The 18,040-nt window shown below is 35.0% G+C and overlaps 1 long non-coding RNA gene across 1 annotated transcript; it reads right to left on the bottom strand.

Annotated features, from left to right (window-relative positions):
* Window positions 1–3,633: 3,633 nt before the first annotated feature.
* Window positions 3,634–16,933, bottom strand: LOC140037028 (uncharacterized). The gene is made up of 2 exons (XR_011840865.1): window positions 16,490–16,933; window positions 3,634–13,245 (listed from the first exon to the last, which is right to left on the bottom strand). It is a non-coding gene; the product is annotated as an uncharacterized lncRNA (long non-coding RNA).
* Window positions 16,934–18,040: the final 1,107 nt, after the last annotated feature.

The raw sequence follows: 18,040 nt of genomic DNA on the forward strand, positions 1-18,040 counted from the left end.
TCTAAAAATTACAAGTTAAACATACTCAAAAGTAGCATAATTAGCTATTAAAGAAGAGAAGCAATCATAATAAAGAGAGTCAAAATTCACTAGGGACTAAATTGCAAAAATTGAGAAACTTTTGGGGACAAAAATTATATTTTTCCAAAGTACAGAGGTCAAAAGTAAATAAAAGATAAAATCCAGGGACCAAAGTGAAATTAATTTAAGGACCTAGGTGAAAGGAATTTAAAATGTTCTGGGCTACAGTGAAACTACTTCAAAGATCAGGGGCTAAAGTGCAAATCGTAATCAGATCTTCTTAAGAAAACAGGCCACTGGGCCATTATTTATTTCTTTGGGCCGAAAACTACCTAAGCCCAGCCGAAAGTCCAAGCCAAAACACACAGGCCAGCCCGTCTTCTATCACTCAAACCCAACCAAAATTAAAGCATGGGTCTAACCTTCTAGCCCATCCGAAACCCCAAAAAAAAAACAAAGGTCCATTATCCAAACCCAACCAAAATAACCACAAGCCCACCTAAAAAATAAAACACTAGCCCAAGCCCCCTTTTTCTTCTTTTCTTTTCTTTCTTTTCCCTTCTCTTTCTTTTCTTTCTTTCTTCTTCCTTCGTTTCTTCTCCTCCTTCTTCGGCCAGCTGAAGCTTCAGCTAGTGGCCATGGTGGTCGCCGGTGGCGCCGCCGCCACCGGACCGCCGTCGCCGGAGGTCGCCGGCGACCTCTCCGGTCACCGAATTTCCCCAAAATACACTCCCTCACTCGATTTTTCGCGTAGATTCCATTTCCGGAGTTAATTTTTACAAAAGATGATCCGAAGGTGGCCGAAAAGCAAAAAGTCAGTCCAGTTTTTATTTTTTAAAACACTATATCTTTCACCAAAAATCACAAAAATTATACCATAACACTCCTTGCAACTTCTACAATACAACTATAATCTTAATTTGACAAGAAAACAACATAAAATGGCCAAAATAAAGCAAAACAGCCCCTAAAATTCTTTTTGGCATTTTTTCAAACAATTAACATGCATTCACAATAAACCTTTCCTTTTCCTAAATCTGGTTCATGCCATTTCCCAAATTTCAGCAACACAATAATTACAATAAAAACCAGCAAAAGCAAGATAAATTAAAACCAAAATGTATCTCATATGCCTTAAAAAAAAAACTGGAAAGTACCTCAATGAAAGTGAAATTGCCTTGGCTGAAGCTTCTCTGATGCCTGTGGGTGTGTTGGGAGAAAAAAAAAAAAAAGAACCGAGAGGGAGAGAGCCGAGAGTCCCAGTGAGAGTTGGAGTCTTTTTTCTTGTTGTGGCTTGTCCTCTGTCTGTTAAGAGCTAGCCGAGAGAGGGAGGGAAAATTTTTTCTTTTTTCGGTTGAGAGCCCAGAGAGAGAGCCGAGAGCCTCCCTTCTTTTCCTTGTCTGTTTTTCCCCCCTTTTTCCAGAGAGAGCCGAGAGGGACTTGTAGCCAAAAAAAAATGGAGCTTGTGTGTAGGATTTTCCGAAATGATGACTTCTGCCAATGAAAAGAAAGGTCCCTGGCAATTGAGTGTGAAATGGGTTAAATGTATTTGGTGGGGAAAAAAAATGATTAGGATGATTTGATTTCTTGATTTTCTCCTTTTTTCCTTTTTTTGTTGCTATTTTGCTTTGTTTTTTTTTCTTTTGTTTGTTTTTTTGTCTTTTTTTTTTCTTTTCCTAAAATAAACCTGTAAAAATGAGAAAATTACACATTAAAATACTAGAAAATAAATAATTCATTAAATAGAAAAATCTTGAGAAAATATTAAAAATTGACAAAATTTTGGTGTCTACAGCTTGCCCCTCTTTGTCTAGAGTTTCAAAGAAACTCAAGACAAAGACGTAGACACCAAATTGCTTACCTGTCTCTTCTAGCTGTACCTGAGCTAAAATAAACAAGCTAACACTTGGCTGAAATTATTGAACAAAAGATGTAATGAACTTGCAAAACACGTGACCGAACTCATGTAGAGTTGCCTACGTATCCCGCCATGGGAATCAGGTCAAACGTAGTTCGAATGCAAGTGAACCACAATGAAACAAGTGCATTGACAAACTGCGGTCTTTGCAAAGTCGAAAAAGTTTGAGCTCTCAGAACTTCTAAACAGGAAATACAAAATGAATGTTAAAGCACAATTATTAACCAAATAATCAAGAGAAACGGTCAGTGGGATGCGACCCGAGCCTGCCGAGGTTGGTGGGATAAAACCGATGCCCAACGAAAATAAAAATAAAAAAAAAGGTCAGTGGGATAAAACCCGAGCCTGCCGAGGTTGGAGGGATAAAACACATGCCCAATGACAATAAAAACGGTCAGTGGGATAAAACCCGAGCCTGCCGAGGTTGGAGGGATAAAACCGATGCCCAACGAAAATAAAAAAAAGGTCAGTGGGATAAAACCCGAGCCTGCCGAGGTTGGAGGGATAAAACCCATGCCCAACGACAATAAAAAACGGTCAGTGGGATAAAACCCGAGCCTGCCGAGGTTGGAGGGATACAACCCATGCCCAACGACAATAAAAACGGTCAGTGGGATAAAACCCGAGCCTGCCGAGGTTGGAGGGATACAACCCATGCCCAACGACAATAAAAAACGGTCAGTGGGATAAAACCCGAGCCTGCCGAGGTTGGAGGGATAAAACCCATGCCCAACGACAATAAAAACGGTCAGTGGGATAAAACCCAAACCTGCCGAATCCCAACATGATATACAAAAGACACGTTAGTGGGTTGAACCCGATGCTAACGGATGTGAAAAAAAACATAACACACGTTAGTGAGTCAATACTCGATGCTAACGGTGATAAAAGACACGTTAGTGGGTTGGACCCGATGCTAACGGATATGAAAAAGCAAAACACACGCTAGTGAGTCAATACTCGATGCTAACGGTGATAAAAGACATGTTAGTGGGTTGGACCCGATGCTAACGGATATGAAAAAGCAAAACACACGCTAGTGAGTCAATACTCGATGCTAACGGTGATAAATGACACGTTAGTGGGTTGGACCCGATGCTAACGGATATGAAAAAGCAAAACACACGCTAGTGAGTCAATACTCGATGCTAACGGTGATAAAAGACATGACACACGTTATTGCATGAAAAAGTTCTTGAATACTTACCTGAAAAATCATTTCAAAAATTGACTCAATTTGAATCAATTTTGTTCAACCAATCATCTGCTTTGCATTTTGACATTGTGGCTCAAGTTGGTGGATTTGTAATCTTCTTTTTTTTTTTTTTTCAAATGAAAGAAACACACACATTTTTTTTGTTTTTTTTTTGTTTTTTTGAAAAAAATCAAAGGTGACGAATTCTAAAACTTGAAAAATACCAATGACAACTCTCCTTTCAAAAGATTTGAGAGGTACATACATATGTCACTGTCCTCTCGATTTTAAAAGACCTTTTTTTTTTTTCCACAAAGCCGATTTAAAATGCATTACCAAAATTGGAGCTCATTCCTCTTGATATTTGGCCAGTGTAAATCATGTTTAACAAAGGCCACATTTTCATGCTTTCGAGAGAACAGAAAGAGCGATCATATAATGCCACCACCATGTGATCATTTGTGGTCTTTTTGGCTTTGAGAACTATGCAAGCATGATCTTTTGGATGTCAAAACTGCTCCCCAGGAGTTGTGGAGTTGTGCTGCAACTTATGTTGAATCTTCTCAATTTTCTAGCATCAGTCAGCCATACTCCACCGTGTATCACAAATCAACTTTTCTAATGATCAGATTTGAATGAATGGCCAGTATTTCAAGTGTCGGCATCTCGCTTTTCGTTCATGATTCTCTTGTGCTCCAAAATCTCACCTTGATGACCTTAACCTTTCAGATTTTCACAAAGGTCACACCTTTTATTTTATTTTGTTTTCATTTTCTATTCTTTTTTCTTTTTCATCCTTCTATTTTTTTTCATTTTTTTTTTCAATCTCTTTTTTCTTTTTCTTTTTTTTTTCATTCTTTTGAAGACACCCTTTCAGGTTTTCACCTAATGAACAAATCTTGTTAACGACCTTTATCAACTCAGAAATGTATTTAAAGAAAGGATGGCATCTGCGCGACAACCCTTCCCATGTAAAAATGGTGAAGGTGTATTGACATCAATTGCCATTTGATTAAGTGATTTTTATTAAAAATACCACTAAAGCGGAGGTCGAGACTTTATGATTTTTATGATGGGGTCATGTGGGGTGTAGAAAAAGTGTTAAGGCTTCAAAGCAAAATCTTCAAAGAGGTTTCAAAAACCCTAAGACCGCATTCTATCAATATTTGCCCCAGTATGAGGGTATTAAAACCGAAAAAATTGCTCCAGTTTGGCTTTTGACTTCTTTTTTTCTTTTTTCTTTTTTTTTATGACAAATAGGAGATAAAAATTTACCCCAGTATGGGGTTTGCAATCTTTAGGAGGGCTATCAAATGAAGGGTTAAATTATTCTGGAGGTTCAATGGGGAAAACTAGCGGTAAGATGTTCAAAGAGAAAAGAAGAAGGCTCGCCTTTGATCCGCCATAGATGGTATTTCAAAAAGAAAAATCACATACTCAGAGAAAGCATTTATTACACATGTCTGAATTGATTGACAGAGGAAAGACCTGTCCATCCAGTTCTGTAAGCATGGGCGTTCCTCCGGACAGCACTCTTTGAACAATAAATGGCCATTGCCAAGTTGGAGCAAACTTTTCTTTAACCTCCTCTTGAATCGGAAGAATTTACTTCAAAACCTTATCTCTCACTTCAAATAAGCGAGATTTGTCTTTCTTGTCATAACTAACGAACCATCCTTTGATGATAGCATTGTCCATGACAAACATTCATCCACTTTTTCATCAATAAGAGACAGCAACTCAGTGCTCCTTAATCCATTTGATTTCTTCTGCCTGAGCCTTTGTCAAAATGTGCAAGGACGGGATCTCGATTTTGGCATGTATTACCACTTCCATTTCGAAGCATAAGAGGGCAAGGTGTTGCCCCAACTTAGAAATGTAATCTCCAATGAAAAGCTCCCAGAGTTCAATTGCAAAATTAAATGAAAAACTCTTATTTTCTTCTTCTTTTTTTTTTTCACTCCCTCTTTTTCTTTTCTTTCTTTTTTGTTTTTTTCCTCCTTTTTGTATTTTATTCCCCTTTTTTTCTCTTCTTTTTTTTTTCATTTCATTTTTTTTTCATTCCCTTTTTTTCTTTTCGTTTTCTATTTTTTTCTTTTCTCTTTTTTTTTCTCTTTTTTTTATTCCCCTTTTTCTTTTCTTTTTTTTTTCATTTCATTTTTTTTTTCATTCCCTTTTTTTCTTTTCGTTTTCTATTTTTTTCTTTTCTCTTTTTTCTTTCAAATTGGCTGCTGAAGTATGTACTCCTTTTGAGCAAATAGCCGATCCTCCACTTTGCAATATAGCATCATTGCTCCATTTTTATTCGTGATTAATTTCCAAATTTGCAAGTTTTGAATTGCACTTTTTTCTCGATCTCAACCATAAACACCTGCATAAGGGGAATTTTTCAACGCACTTGAATTTTTCAAAATTTTTTTTTTGTTTTGTTTTTTTTTTTTGAGCAATGATGTAACAATTAAGATTCATGCAAAGTGTTGACTTATCAAGATTTTAAAAATATATACTTGATCTTGGACATACCCTACAAATGTATTATAAAATTTTTTGCCTCAATTTGAACTTATTTGGTGAAATCTCACAGATATTACAAAAAAATTTGTCCCGATTTGGGCTTATTTTAGTTGCAAAATAATCACATACAATGTGAATAGAAACTACATTTTTCAAATGAAGAATTTAAATATCATATCCAAACTCATGTAGAAGATTCCATGATAAATCCCTCAAAATAAGACGAAATTGAAAAAGATCTCTTCCTTGTTTTGGGATTGGTGTTGAGGGAAAAGGATCACTTTTCTTATGAGCTCATCTTTTAGGACCAATCAAATGGATATTATTCAGGATTTTGAGATAGCTCAGGGGAATGGTATGTCAGGATCTGTTTTTTTTTTTTTTTTTTTTTTGTTCAAATTGTATCCAACACATTCAATATCACATCTTGGTGAAAGCAAATAACTTATCACTCTTATTTTTTGAGAAAACTCAGTCAACATATAAGCTGTATAGGCTTGTAATATATGGGTAGAAACGATAGCTAAACATATGAAAACAGGTTATGGCCTTATGATCATGAGTGATTGGTAGATTCCTTAGAGACAATATTTTCACTTCAAATTGTCATGAAAAATAAGTCAACAATGGACTTTATGAGCTTGTAATGTGGCTTGACAACGATAGCTAAAATTTTCAAGGACAACGCACTTAAGATCGCATTCCTTCCCAAAATAGCCCCAATTTTGGATTTGAAATCCGGAACCCCATTTTGACTCTTTCTTTCTTATCAATCCTCTTTTTTCTTCAACAATCACTAAGGGGAATGCAGCATTGGATGTCTTCGTATTTTCTTTCTTTTCTTTTTTTTTCTTTCATCATTTTTTTCATTTTTTTCATTTTTTCTTTGTTTCTCTTTTTTTTTTTTTTTTTTACCAATACTGAGATCCTAAATACCAATGATAGAAATGAACTTCCTAATTTTTGGAGTATAGATAGCCCCTCTTTCTTTTTGATATTGAAGACCAAATATCAATGGTAGAGTCAAATTCCCCCAACTTGTAATTTTTCTCTTGCAAAAATTTTGAGCATCTTTGCCATTTTTTCAATTCTCAAATCTCCTTCCCCAGTGTGGGGGTGCGATCATAAGTGCTTTTGAAACGAACCACCAATTTAGGCTCAAACGAGGATGCAAAGAATGGATAGTGTTTGGATAGTAGAAACAACGGCCAAAGCATCATTCTTATTTTTCATGACAACCAAAGTAAAGAATAGCCCGTTGAGAAAATCCATTTCCTTTTGACGTGTAAAATTATGATCACTAAGGCTCTTATTTGAAATGAAATTGTACTTTTAAAAGGTTCAAATGGGAGAACAATTGATAAAATTTGTATAGATATAGAAACGAAAAGCCTAAAGTATCATTCCAAAATTTCAAAACAAATAAGAAATAATGGACATTTTTGCTTTCACTCAGATGTGAATTGAATCTGGTTAGACACAGTGAACATTTCACGGTAAAAATTATCTCACTTTGAAGCTAGTCAACCAAGGTGACTGACTTTGGAGGTTCAATAGAAGTGGACAAAAAAATGAAAAAGAAAAGTGTCGGGGTTGATATTCTATGACAAACTATCAAATTTGAATGACCCCTCTTTATTTTCGACTGCTCTCATTGAATAGTTTAGACCACAAATCTAGTGTATGCAAAGAATTTTGAGAATTGGACATACACTCATGAATTTCGAACAAGAGGTCAAAAAATTTCAATTTAGCCTTATTTCTTAGGATTCATCATGAAATCTCCCAATGACCAAATAAAGAATGAGTATATACAAAACAATAGTTGTCTAAATAAAACTTTATTATTCAAATGTTTGAAAATTTCTCAAATGTAATACATGTGAGAAAAATAAAAATCTCTAAAGAATACACTTTCAAATATATACACACTTTCTCTTTCTATCTTTTGAGACAAAATGGATTAGAAACAATGAATCAAGAGATTTTTGAGATGCTTTACACTAGCATTTTCAAATGGATTTTTCATTCTTTTTTTTTTCTTTTTTTTTTTCACATTGTAGGATCTGCCCAAGAATCAAGTAACATTTGTAATTTTTTCAAAATTTATTAGACCCAAAAATATTATCAGATATAGGAAAAATATATTTATTTTTTTTTTACCTTGTTAAAACAACTTTTATAAATGCAGGGGAGGGGGAAAAAATAAAAGCAAAATACCCAGAGTTAGTAAGCAAAACTGCAAAATCGGTATGCATGTCCTATGGGTGAGCCCTTTTATGCCAAGGGTTGGCCTAGCATGAAAAATGCAATCCTTAGGGGTAGGCATCATACAATACCTGATGGATCCGATCGACTTATTGAAATTCGAATAAAAGACAATTTTGAAAAATTTGGTTAATTGGAGTGACAAGAGACAATTTGTTCTAACAAAATGAGGACAAAGTCCGAATGGATTGATTGCTTTGATTGACACATAAAGTGATATTAAAAATCAATTTAGTGTGAAAAGCTTATTTTTGAATGAATTGAAATGTCTCGACAAGTTTATTCGATGAACCATAGATCAAAACTTTTTTAAAAAAAGAATAAACGGGCCAAATGGATAAAATGGAATTGATAATTAGTTCAAAAATTGATTAAATTATCCTAAAAGTGAATAAAACTGATCAAGTGGATTGGATGAAATTGAAAATTTACTAAAAAATTAACGATTTAGTCACAATTGATTGGATTGTCCTAAAAATTAATAAATTGGTCAAATGGATTGGATAGAATTGACAGTTTATTCAAAAATCGACTGGATCACTGACCAAATGAACAGAATGAAATTTATGATTTATCCAAAATGAAATTAAAAATGAGCAAAATTGTAAGGATCGAATGATATATATATATAAAAAAATCGATTCAATCATCTTAGATGTAAAAATGGAATGAATGAAATTGATGATTTATCAAAATCGATGGAATTGTCTGCCCATTGGTAGTTTCAAAAAATTCATTGTGATTCATTAGTCTATAAGCCTTCGGAAATCAAGATTTCGCCTTAACATACTTATCATCTCAACAATGAGGAATTTGTGAATTTTTTCAACTTAATGTCCTTTACGCAAGGGATTTTTACCAATTCTGATAAAATGGCCAAAAAATGATTATTAAAGGCTCATATTCTAATGCGTAAAAACTGTTCCATCATTCTCAATGGCGTCACACGGAAAGGATCAAATCCTACCTTACCTTGTGCACTACCCCTTTGGATGGTACAAAAAATATAAACGTGTAAGTCTCATTGGATTATATATCCGAGACAAAAGGTGGTTTATTCCTATAACGGGATTCCCTAAATGGCATTCCCTCTAAGGTTTATGCATGATACCAATTTATCAAAGCGACTAAATATGCAGTATACAAATTAAACACGACCTAAAAGAACCCCCTTTTGTATGCCGGGGTAAGCCTAAAATGAAATGTAATCATGCTGTAAATGCGAAGCATTGAATTTAAACGTGTCATATCAAATAGGGTAGGCTCCTAGAGAGTACCATGCCAGGACTCTTATTTTCTAGGGTTTAAGAATGCAATGGAGACAAAATCAAGAAAAGTTAGTTTAATCAGACAAATACACATAACACGTTGTAACAAAACAATACAAAGAGAGAAAGCAATAAAAGGAAAAGAGGGGTTGGATCCCTCCCCTCGTGAATAGTGCCCTAATAGGATAAGGCAAACTCTACCTTAGGTAAATTATCATGGATGCATGAGGTATCGGCTCACTAATGCATCTAGACTCGATAGGTTTTAGGTCCCCGAGCCTTCAGACTTGGAAACCAAGGGTCATCAATCCCAAGGTTCTTTGTCGGTGGCTCGAGCGATTCCCCAGACATTGCTACGTGCACGTCGTGCCACGGCCACATGTCCAAGTGAATCTATCAAAATCCTCAATCTTCGACTAAAAGCTAAAGGCTATCAACCCAAAGCTTAAAATGGAAGATTGAGTGACCCCTCGGATCATGCTACGCACACGTTGTGTCGCGATCACACGTCCAAGTGAGTCGCCTAATCCTAACAAGGAAGAGTGACGTGACAAGCCACTAAAAGAAAAACATGAGGGATAAAAAATAAAACATATGCACGTATGCTAGTGCTCGGTTTGGAGGGGAAGGATCGAAAATCAATGCGAGGCTCTAGGGTAAAATTCCCCACCCCAAATGCAAAGCGCGATACATATAAGTAAATAAATAAGCCATTCATCACATACACGCAAGACGAGGAACGATTACGAGTGTGAAATGCAAAACATCCTAAAAAAAAGAAAAATGCAACCTAAAACATCCAAATATGATAAATATAAGGGTTAAAAAGAGAAAAGACGACTAAACCAAGTGCTTGGACTCTCTAGCGTCCCCAGTGGAGTCGCCAAGTTGTCGCGCCCCATTTTTCGCGATGGAAAAATAAGAATAAAAATAGGTATTTATAAAAGCTATAATTTCCATTCAAAAATAAGTGAAAAGGACCTAAAATGGGACTTAAAAAAAATGCGACAATTTGGGTCCAAAATTTAGTCTAAAAGGGTTTTTAAGAAAAAATAGGAGTCGCCACTTGGTATGGAGTTTTGGTGTACCAAATCACCCAAAAAAATAAAAAATAAAATAAATCAAAACCCTTTTTGACAACTCCAGGTCTTTGAAAAACAAGAGAAAATAGGTTCGGGAGTCACGGTTGAAGAAAGGGAAGGCAAAGGTTTCATTGACTCAAACCTAAGGCACCCTTTCAACCTAGTCTAAGCTAGTTGCGAGGTTTAATCAAAATTTTCCTAATCTAACCCTTAATTTTATCATATTTGGATGTTTCCTACATGGATGCAAATCTAAATTTATAAAAAATATCGAAAGGAACAAAATGTTCATTCAAGGGTTTAATTGAACCAATCACATTAATTGCGAAGGCCAAAATAATTCCTTGAAGGTGTCACGAGTATGCAAATGATGAAATTAAAAGAAAAGAAAAGAAAATTAAATTATATACATAAGGTATAAGTGAGCAAAGAAAAATGAATGCAAGCATAACGGGTACGGGGGACAAAAATTCGTGACATGATTTTCTTATGTAGGGATTAATGGAGTATTTAAACTAAAAAGTTATAATCACCCCATTTCCCATATTTAAAGAATAATTCTCCAAACATGAACAAGCAAATGAACTAACTTAAATGAGATGCAATTCTAAATGACATGATTAACACATGGAGGATAGGGGGATAATAGATAATAGGGAATATCATGCAAATGGGAAAAAATCCTAAAAATAAAATATGCATGAAAATGTAATGAATATCACACAAAAAATGAAACTAATGCATGAACGATCTATGGATCTAGCATTGGACTAGCCCATTTCTAAAAATCCTTACTAGCGTTGGACTAGCAAGTAAGCGGAGGGAGAAGCCACAACTAGCATTGGACTAGTGTGGTGACGTCATGCATTAACAATTCATAGTGAAACAAATAAAGCATAAATTAAAACAAATAAACACATAAGAGCACGTAGCACATAACACGCAAACATAATATCTAGATGCTAAAATCCTAAGAAAAGCGGATAAAACACATAACACATAAGCCACATAAACACGCAACCTATCTATTACATTGGGGAATCTAACTACAATCTAAAATGGGAAAGATATGATAAAATAAAATTAGTTATCCTATCTATTACATTTTTTGAGGTATTTAAATGCCTCTCGAATAATTATAAAAATTAACTTAACAAATATAATATAAGAAAATTTAAATGAACATTTAAATGCAATAAATAAAACATATAAAAATATATAAACACATAAGAACACATAGGAGCACATAAGAGCACGTAATTGACATTGAAATAATAAAAATAGGAGTACCTCTCGTTTGAAGTGGTGACTAAATGGAGTCAAATTGTCCTATTTATACTCACAGTGAACAAAAGAATCATGGCACCAATTTAATTGAAAAATAATAATAATAAAAGTACCAAATTCACCTTAACATGTCAAACGTAAATAAATTTAAGAATATCTAAAAATTACAAGTTAAACATACTCAAAAGTAGCATAATTAGCTATTAAAGAAGAGAAGCAATCATAATAAAGAGAGTCAAAATTCACTAGGGACTAAATTGCAAAAATTGAGAAACTTTTGGGGACAAAAATTATATTTTTCCAAAGTACAGAGGTCAAAAGTAAATAAAAGATAAAATCCAGGGACCAAAGTGAAATTAATTTAAGGACCTAGGTGAAAGGAATTTAAAATGTTCTGGGCTACAGTGAAACTACTTCAAAGATCAGGGGCTAAAGTGCAAATCGTAATCAGATCTTCTTAAGAAAACAGGCCACTGGGCCATTATTTATTTCTTTGGGCCGAAAACTACCTAAGCCCAGCCGAAAGTCCAAGCCAAAACACACAGGCCAGCCCGTCTTCTATCACTCAAACCCAACCAAAATTAAAGCATGGGTCTAACCTTCTAGCCCATCCGAAACCCCAAAAAAAAAACAAAGGTCCATTATCCAAACCCAACCAAAATAACCACAAGCCCACCTAAAAAATAAAACACTAGCCCAAGCCCCCTTTTTCTTCTTTTCTTTTCTTTCTTTTCCCTTCTCTTTCTTTTCTTTCTTTCTTCTTCCTTCGTTTCTTCTCCTCCTTCTTCGGCCAGCTGAAGCTTCAGCTAGTGGCCATGGTGGTCGCCGGTGGCGCCGCCGCCACCGGACCGCCGTCGCCGGAGGTCGCCGGCGACCTCTCCGGTCACCGAATTTCCCCAAAATACACTCCCTCACTCGATTTTTCGCGTAGATTCCATTTCCGGAGTTAATTTTTACAAAAGATGATCCGAAGGTGGCCGAAAAGCAAAAAGTCAGTCCAGTTTTTTATTTTTTAAAACACTATATCTTTCACCAAAAATCACAAAAATTATACCATAACACTCCTTGCAACTTCTACAATACAACTATAATCTTAATTTGACAAGAAAACAACATAAAATGGCCAAAATAAAGCAAAACAGCCCCTAAAATTCTTTTTGGCATTTTTTCAAACAATTAACATGCATTCACAATAAACCTTTCCTTTTCCTAAATCTGGTTCATGCCATTTCCCAAATTTCAGCAACACAACAATTACAATAAAAACCAGCAAAAGCAAGATAAATTAAAACCAAAATGTATCTCATATGCCTTAAAAAAAAACTGGAAAGTACCTCAATGAAAGTGAAATTGCCTTGGCTGAAGCTTCTCTGATGCCTGTGGGTGTGTTGGGAGAAAAAAAAAAAAAGAACCGAGAGGGAGAGAGCCGAGAGTCCCAGTGAGAGTTGGAGTCTTTTTTCTTGTTGTGGCTTGTCCTCTGTCTGTTAAGAGCTAGCCGAGAGAGGGAGGGAAAATTTTTTCTTTTTTCGGTTGAGAGCCCAGAGAGAGAGCCGAGAGCCTCCCTTCTTTTCCTTGTCTGTTTTTCCCCCCTTTTTCCAGAGAGAGCCGAGAGGGACTTGTAGCCAAAAAAAAATGGAGCTTGTGTGTAGGATTTTCCGAAATGATGACTTCTGCCAATGAAAAGAAAGGTCCCTGGCAATTGAGTGTGAAATGGGTTAAATGTATTTGGTGGGGAAAAAAAATGATTAGGATGATTTGATTTCTTGATTTTCTCCTTTTTTCCTTTTTTTGTTGCTATTTTGCTTTGTTTTTTTTTCTTTTGTTTGTTTTTTTGTCTTTTTTTTTTCTTTTCCTAAAATAAACCTGTAAAAATGAGAAAATTACACATTAAAATACTAGAAAATAAATAATTCATTAAATAGAAAAATCTTGAGAAAATATTAAAAATTGACAAAATTTTGGTGTCTACAATGAGATTTCCCATTTTTGCTTAATTTTATAAGTGATTGATATAGTCAAAAAGAGGTCAGATTCATCCTTTAATTATGCATATATATATATATATATATATATATATTGTCTTTGAGGGAATATCTAGTTTGATTGTTATATATAAAAAAAAAGAATAAGAAAAAGAAAAGAATAAGAGTTTTTTTTACTCCAATGATTCATGTACCGAGTAACCGGGGGTTGGCATCTAAAAATGTCGATTTTCGCGTAAAAAAGTATTGGAATTAAGAGTATGCATAGCAATTTGAATAAGTGAAATGTTGAGTAATCGGGGATCTTCACCTAAAAGTATCGATTTTCACGCAAAAAAGGCATTTTCACTATTTAAGTAAAATGAAGAGTGAATCCTTCTTAGTTGTTAAATTTTGAGAAAAGATGGTTATAGTATGAGGAAGGCCATAAATTGACTATGTGATTGACTATGTGACTTTTCTTAAGTTTGCTAATTTCAAAGGCACCTATCTGTTAAATCAAGGGATTAACATATTTTCCATGTGTTCATTAGTAAAAGTTCCAGAATTAGCAACAAGGAGTTGCATAGCCTACTTCATTCCCTCGGCCAACCTACCTGCAGTCAATTAAATTCATTCTTCCCTTCAATGTTCACTTTAGTTTCCACTTATTTCTATCTTGCATGTTGCAGTTACGAGCCCTTTCAACATAGTACAGCTTAATTCGTTAGCTTAGAGGCTAGAATTTGCAAGGGACATCTAGAGTTTCCTAGCTTTTCATCTCGATTGACGTTAACAGGTTCCTGCAGGTAGTAACTTAGCAGCTAATATTTCCTCTTAGTTCCTCCTCAGTTTCATATTCTAATCAAACGTACAGAGTATATTGATTCCATCACAAATTCTCCTAAGCAAAACATGGCAGTTTATCAAAAGAAAAATTGGATTAAATCTCAGGTCTACGCAAGGCTACAAAAATTGATGCATAGCAGCCTGTATCAGTTTTTTTCATGCTCATAGTTCCAATTTTCACAAGTTCCTTGATAAGTGAATATTTAACATACATTTTGTACAAGTTTGGCATGAAATTTCGGTATGTTTTGAGAAGATTAAAGCCATATTTGAACTCTTTTGGTGTTAATTGCTTAAATGTTGTTTAAGTGTTCAAAACTTGATAAATGAGTGGATTAATGCTTTAATTAGTGATATTTTGAAGGATATTGATATATGAAATTCATGTACGAGATAAAGGAAAAAGTAAGGATCATCTGGAGGATAAATTGCAAAAGAAACTAGGAGCAAAAATGAAGAAAAAAGGAAGGAATTGAACATTTTGGAAATTGAAGAGCACGGATCCGAGCTCGGATCCGTGTGGACCAAGGGAGATCCGAGCCCTCGTCTGTACTTCTGAAGCAGTGGATCCGAGGTCAGTCGATCTGAGCTCGGATCCATGTGAAAAGACCTCGGATCAGCTAGGAACCGAGCTCGGATCCAACTGCATCCCTCAGATCCAAGGCCTCGGATCTGCATCTCTCCTCTGCAAGTGGCTCAGCCATTTTTATTTCTTTTCACACAACTTTTCAGCTATCTTTGGAGAGAGAATTCGGTGGCACATGCTTCTGAAGTAAAAAGAAAGACAATATGATTTATTGTCAAGTCAAAACAACATTTCTTTTGACTTTCTTAACAAATCTGAGATGTTGGAATCATGAGGAGAGAAAAAAGGCACTTTCTACCATCTTTTTATGTAGAAAATGAAGGGGAAGTCAGAAGGACCATACGTAGCTAGTTTTTCTTCTTGTAACATTTTCTCTCTAGCTAAGAAGTTCTTGAAGGAGCACTTGGAGACTTCATCATGGAGTCATCTAGTGCAAGACATAGCAGAATTTTGAGAGCTTCACCAACAACTTGGCTAAGCTTTTCTTTATACTTCTTGTACTTGTAACTTGAAATGTTTTCCATTAATGAAGTTATGAGTTTGTTTATTACATCATTCATGAGTGGCTAATTTCCTATATCTAGGGAGTATATGAAATTTATGGCCAAGTGATATGAATTGAATGTGATTTACACTTGTTATATCTTGTATTAACTTATTTACTTGTGCATGGTTGATTACTTGTTGTTATTTGATCACCAATAACAAGTTTATAGTTGTTATTATTCAATGAGAATTGGTAGTAGCAATGGAAAAACATGAGTAGAATTTGAGTTGTGTGTTCATGAGAATAGAGATACATTCAAGTGGATTAATGTACATTTCATGAATTAAGCAAGAGCAGAATTAGTTATTCACCAAGAGATTAGGAGAAACTAAGCCGTTTTAAATCATTATTATCATGAGAATGAGATTTTGCGTTTTTGGAAATGAATTCCTGGTTAAACAAGAGTAGTAACAAGTTTTAAATTCATTCATTTGGATCTTTTGTGCCATAAGTGAAATCTACATCCCTAGATTCAAGTCTTTAGTGAAATTTTCTCCATTTGTATCTTGCAATTGTTAAATCAGATTGTAGGTAGTAGTTAATATAAATTCTCTACTCAAATTCATTGTAAGTCTAAATAATAGAGGAAATTTGGACCTAGTACTTGTAGACATTGCTCCTCGTGGGATCGACCCGATTAATTGCCCTAAACTACTAGTTTGGCATGTATACTTGCAGTCAACGGGTATAAATTGGAATTTAACTTGTACATATATAAAAGACCCGTCATTCCTATACCTAAATTTCACCTTATACTAGAAACAAACATTTTCATGTATTTTATACTCTACTCTTCCATCTTTCCATTGATAACAACCTGTAATTCTCAGTCAATTATCTCTCGGTTCCTACCAGTTCAGTCAAATATTCATTTCATCCTCAAAACAGAATTTTCTCCTACCGAAGCTCATTCTCCTCTGCTAGAACTTAACTTGCAGTTTGAATAATACTCATTTATACTCAGCAAGTAAATATGTATCACAGAAAGTTTACCTCTTGCCTTTAAGCGTTATAAATTGTAGACGGGATTAGTTTCTTTTCCAGCTTTGTTCCCTCAAGTCTTAACTCCATCTTCTCCTACTTTCCTTGCGGTATTCTTTCTTGTCCTTGGTTAGTTGGTGATGAAGCTAACCAACCTCTCGCTCTCACTTTCTCAGTTTTGCTATCGGTGTTGGTTTGGAAAGAAAAGAATTGAAGCTTTGCTTCTCCACTCAGCCACCGCCCAAGTATTTTAGCAAATGATTTCTTTTAGCTTCTCTCTCGGTCACCGCCTAACTTAGCAAATGTTGGCAGCTGATTTCTCTTTGGCAGCTGACTTAGCAGATATTAGTCACCACCCAAACTAGCAAGCCAATTTCTATTTGTTTCCTCACTTCCACCGCTTAGACTTAGCAGATGATTACCTTGCTTCCACACGGTTCCACTCCAAAAGTTTTTCCCTCGGTTGCATTGTTATTTGTTTAGGTTTCAAGATTAAATTGGTCTTTTAGCTTTAACTTATTTGCTTACTAAGGCTATAGTTTTATTATTTCATGTATTGACTCCTAACTTTATTTGTTCTAATTTGTATATTCCTATAAGAAAATTTACACCATTCTAGGATATTTCTAAATTCTCAATTTTTATAAAAATTCAATTAGGCATTTAATTTAACCACTTATTCGTTATATGTAATATTTCTAATATCAAAGTAAATAAAATAAAATAAATGCAAAGCATACACATAATTTTCTTGAGTTCTCACGGGGATGTTGAGGAAATTTAACACTTTCTTGTTGTTATAAACTATTTGTTGCTGCATGTGGACCATTTGCTACATCATGTGGTCTCATGTTGATTACTAGCAATATTATGTATATCAGCTGTTGCTCCTCCATTGCCATTTTGCTGCATTTGTATTTTTTTGAACATCTTCTATTGTTGTGGCCTAATGTTTTGCACTTTTTGCATTTGTACTCCATCAATCCTACTCTAGACAACTTTTTAACTTGCCCTTGAGTACTTGTTGAAGCTGGGGCCTCGTCAGGCTCTTTCCTTCTAATTTTCTTTGGCCTGTCTGGAAACTTGATACACTCAAGTGGCAGTACATGCCTTTTTTTCAGATCTTTCCATATATGCTTGCCATTAAGAGAATATATGACAGGCTCATACGCTATCATATATGCCTCCTTTGAGTAACATTCACGCACAAAATACCCTGGAGGCTCTTTTGTTAATGCAAAGCACTTATTGCATGGGAGTAAGGAACACCATTAAGTTCCCATCTCCTACAATTATATGTTCTACTAGTCAAATTAATAGAGTATCTATCCCCATACATGCATCTCACCTCATAAAACTAGTCACCCGAGGGTGTAGCTATGCAACCACTTGTCCCATTGATAACTCAAGTTTCTCTAAAATTTTTAGACACACACTCCTACTATATTTTCTCATCCATTCAACCTTGTTCTTCATTCTAACCATTAAATACAGTCTAATAGTTTCTAGCATGCCAAGTATAGGCCTCTCTCGTGCTTCTAAAATACTAGAATTAAAAGTCTT

Source organism: Coffea arabica, chromosome 2e (assembly GCF_036785885.1).
Source record: "Coffea arabica cultivar ET-39 chromosome 2e, Coffea Arabica ET-39 HiFi, whole genome shotgun sequence".
Lineage (NCBI taxonomy): Eukaryota > Viridiplantae > Streptophyta > Magnoliopsida > Gentianales > Rubiaceae > Coffea > Coffea arabica.